We start from the raw sequence: 4,964 nt of genomic DNA, 5'->3' as shown, positions 1-4,964 counted from the left end.
GTAGCGTGTTCAGATGGCCCAATCACACTATTAAAACATGCTTCCTGCTGGGATTTATATAGGTAGCGTGTTCAGATGACCCAATCACACTATTAAAACATGCTTCCTGCTGGGATTTATATAGGTAGTGTGTTCAGATGACCCAATCACACTATTAAAACATGCTTCCTGCTGGGATTTATATAGGTAGGGTGTTCAGATGACCCAATCACACTATTAAAACATGCTTCCTGCTGGGATTTATATAGGTAGCATGTTCAGATGGCCAAATCACACTATTAAAACATGCTTCCTGCTGGGATTTATATAGGTAGCGTGTTCAGATGGCCCAATCACACTATTAAAACATGCTTCCTGCTGGGATTTATATAGGTAGCATGTTCAGATGGCCAAATCACACTATACATAACATAAGTGGTGGCTCGTCCGGGATCTTTGGACATTTTAGTGGAGACTGAATGTCAGTTTGTTTTGCTTTTAAGTGGGTGAGTGATGGTGTTCAGTGTAATTGAGCAAACTCCCTTTAGTGTGTTTCAGCTGGGTGACTGTGCTGCCCTTCCATCGAAGCACTTGTTTGTTGTTTTGCTTTATTGTTTTAGTTTGTGTTTGGTGGCTATCCTGGGTGGGGGTACGCTTCAGAGTTTGGTAGGAGACTATATCTCTGGTCTGTTGCCTGCTCTCGAGTTCGCGTTTAAAGTTGCCTCGAGCCTGGTACACCACTGAAGACTAGGGTAGGGAAAGTAAGGGATTTGTTGTTTTTAGTGTACTTTTGGTTTTGTGTTGTAGCAGGTCAGGTAATCATTTTGGGTTTGACTGTTGTGCTCTTTTGTGTTGGTCACATGTTACTTTTTGTGTGTTCAGTGTGGCAACTTCAGATCCTCATGTAGGGGCATCCATGCTTAAAGATGCCAACTTGCTTCAGAGGAACTTTTAATTTGTTTAGGGGTCCTAGAGGAACCCTTTTAAGGGAGGAGGTGTTACGTCCCTCTGCAGCTTCTAATCGTCTCAGTGTTTTCAGCTGGTGCTAATTGGCCACACCTAGTCAGGTGTGGATAAAAGCATACCTGAGGCAAGCTTCCCGGCAGTGCACTAGTCTTTGCCTTGGTGGCACCAGCCATTTTAGCCAACCTGGTTTTCCATTTTAGGATGAAACCTCTTCTCACCCACACTCTGCTATTCATCTCTGTTTTTATGTTGCGGCTTTTGAGCCGGGTCGTAACACTGAAGATTACAAAGATCAACATTAAGACCAGTCTGTGCATTCAAAGCAGTGACAGAAAAGAGTGTGGGGCATTAACCCCCACTCACTGAAATGGCATCCAAGATGCCTTCATAACTTTAAGAAAAGGAAAGAAAAAAGGCAATAAAATGCAACAGCCTTTAAATTTGGTTTTATTTGTAGAGTAAATGTAATAGCGTACATGTTAAATAAACATTTAATTCCCACGAAACATACTAATGATATGGCAGACATCGAAACAGGTAAAAGAAACAATCATATTTATTCATTTTCATTAATTTAAAATACCCTTTACAAAGTATATATATAGAAACATAATCCAACATATGTGGAAAAAAAACAAAAAAAACTGACACCCTGCTTTAAACGCACATATATAAAAGTTACTCTTTTAATAATTTCTACTTTGTTGTCCTGATGACGCAGTCGTTCACCTGCATGTGGTGCAATCCAATTAGGCTGTCAGTAGTACTTCAGGTCTCCCAGCCCTTTGCCAGACAGGAGGAGACACCAACCCCCAGGTAACTCAAACAAAGATGTATTAATATAACATAAAACAGAGCTTTGACCTTGCAAGGTTAATATGTGTGCACGCCATATAAACATTGGAAGGTGTGATGGAAAAATGAATACATTTAATAAAGAAACGATATTGAACAATAAATGGAATATTTTAAAGTAGTGACTGTAAATTAAACTAAAGTGAATCAACGGGTGGTGAGGTGTGGAGCTTACCATGTGTGGCATGCCATCACACATGGCAACTGTCATGACCAACTCAGCGTGGAAACCTGAGATGAACCTAAAAAGTAGAAAACTCAGGGTTTTTTTTTTTTAATAATTCTACTTTTTGTTGGCAGTCGCTGTCCTGATGACGCAGTCGTTCACCTGTGGGGGAGAAAACAAAACAAAATTGTCAAAAATGTTAAAGTTACAGTGAAACTTCAAATCCTTGTACAATTCAGTGGTATTTATACTGTAAACTTAATCCCTATGCTGTAAACTGACATGTAACTCTAGGAATCACTCATTTCAGCCACCTTTGCCACCATTTTCCACATTAATTAGAAGAAGAAATGAAATAAATGAATCGATTAGCTCAAATAAATTCCACTGCAGACGAGTGTTTGTGGTTAAACTGCAAAGCAAGCCACGCACATGGTGCAGGCCACTTCTGTGGGCTCTATCAGGGATTTATGTGACTAGTCGACTAATTGTCACTAGTCTGTATCAGACTTACCAGTCGTTCAATCTAATTGTTAACATTTTAATTGATGCCCAATGCTGGTACATTGTGTTCTAAATGTTAGGCAGCGATCTACCACCAGATGGTGCACTGTTGTTGAGAAACACCATAAATCTATTAATCTACCCTGATCTTCTTGTTAACACTGAGATCGCAGATACACGCAGAGGAAATTCGTTTCCTGAGAGGTGGAAAACCTCTCCTTTAGGAGAGCAGTTAAGTCAATGGGGGAGGGGCTCAGAGTAGAGTCACTACTCCTTCACATCAAAAGGTGACAGCCACCTTGGCCAGGAGGCTGTTCCAGCTGGGCACGTCCTACCAGTAGGAGGCCCCAGCATCCTTGGTCATGCTAGCCAGTTTACATCTATCAGCTGTGGTCAGGAGTAGTCCTTCCTGCTGCCCCCACAACCTGACTAGAAAACGGCTGTATAATGTATTACCTGAATCATTCTCGCCACACTTAGACGTACTTTTAGATTCTCAAATGATTGTCATATTTTAATAGAACATCTTTTGTAGTAATGCATTTTCATTTGTATTTAACAGAATGTGATAAATGGTTTAAGATACCTCTGCGTCTAGTTTGACAGTTTCTATTAATCAGTTCTGAAAATCAACTCAATATCTGAATGTTCCTTAGTTTTACATTAGTTGGTTAGTCTAATTATTTCCCCCTCGATTAGTCGACTAGTAAATAAGACGCCAGGAACATCCCTACTCTTCAGACAAAATGTGAGTATGAATTACACACCAAGGTATTAAAATGGATATGGAGTATGGCTTTGGTTTACCATAAACAGCTGATGTAAGGACATCATTAATGTACTCTGTCCAATGAACACTGGAAACAAGACTGCACTGACCTTGCTGGCAAACCTCAATGAGTTCAGAGTTTCCCCAAAGCTGTCGGGCTCCGGAGCAATGTTAACAAACATCAAGCTGCAAATAAAGACATCCAAAATTAGTGCCAAAGAATAAACAGTCACAATCTGAAGTGGTGAGATCAAACGCTGTTAAATATTTTTTGGGGATAAATTCCTTCAGTTTTATGTGTCGTCATTATAAAGATTTGTGATGTCAACAAACTCACGTTTTGCCGTTTCCCCCCCAAACATCCCTGAAGGAGGTACGTGAGCTTCGAGTTCCTGTAAGCTACGCAAGTCTCCTGGAACACAAAGGCCAAAAAAATCATTAATACTGTAAATGTAAAGAAAGCAGGTGTGACATCTAAGACTACAGAAACTGCAGCTGCAGACCTTTTTGGCCAGAGCGGCGATAACGACGCCCAGGTTGGACAGTGAGCTGTTGATGGCGGTCATCTCTTTGAAACGGTCACCCTGAGACTGGCTCTTCACCATTCGCTCACTGCCAGCCAAGTCCACCAGGCACAGAGTGGCTACACACACAGAGAAAACCAACTCTTATAGGAAGCAGTGATCCGTTTTTCCTTCCATTAAAGGTAGTTTTAATACTTTACAAAACACTTCTTTTAGCGCTCAGGGGCTCAAACATTAACGTTGAGTCATCAGAGCAGATTTTGCACTGGTTACAGTAACAATAACTAACCAGACTAAATATTATAGATCCAAAAAGAAGAAACCACATTCCTGATGCTGGTACTTCCAGTGTGATTATACTCATGTTACGACCCGGCTCAAAAGCCGCAACATAAAAACAGAGATGAATAGCAGAGTGTGGGTGAGAAGAGGTTTCATCCTAGAATGGAAAACCAGGTTGGCTAAAATGGCTGGTGCCACCAAGGCAAAGACTAGTGCACTGCCGGGAAGCTTGCCTCAGGTATGCGTTTATCCACACCTGACTAGGTGTGGCCAATTAGCACCAGCTGAAAACACTGAGACGATTAGAAGCTGCAGAGGGACGTAACATTCAGTATTGATATTTGTAAATGTAAACTATGAGGATTTATTTATTTTTAATTCTTTTCTTTTTTTTTCTTTTTTTCTTTTTCCAAATAAATGTCCCGATTGAGTAATGAAACTAACCCAAAGGAGAATTCTAACAATATTAGACAGGCCATTCAATATGCTTTATCGTGGACAACTCGTGGCTAAAAACCCACACACACACACACACAAACCTCTAATCAAACATGAAAACGGATAATCCAGCTGAAGCTTCAGACAGCCGTCAGACAGTGAAACACTGCCATCTGCTGGACTCGAATAACAAAGACGCTGCTTTGACGGGTGAGGGAGTTTCAACAAGTCTGCAACGACTCAAGCATCAAACTACAGAACTATTCTAGCGGACATGGTGCTCTAATGACTGCTTCATTAACGCAGCTCAGAAAGGATCAAACATATCAATAAATCATAAAACACAAAACGTCTCTTATTGCCCAGGGCTCAGGAAGTGAGTGTGTTCCTTATAGCCTATTAAACCTTAGCAGGTTATTTTGATGTGTTACAGATGAAACAGCTATCCAGTAACATTCAGCTACAAAAACGCTTTTTTATA

The sequence above is a fragment of the Rhamphochromis longiceps genome, linkage group LG3, assembly GCF_057381845.1.
Source record: "Rhamphochromis longiceps isolate RC_006_pf linkage group LG3, R_longiceps_female_GT1.1, whole genome shotgun sequence".
Lineage (NCBI taxonomy): Eukaryota > Metazoa > Chordata > Actinopteri > Cichliformes > Cichlidae > Rhamphochromis > Rhamphochromis longiceps.
This window is presented reverse-complemented; position numbering follows the sequence as displayed.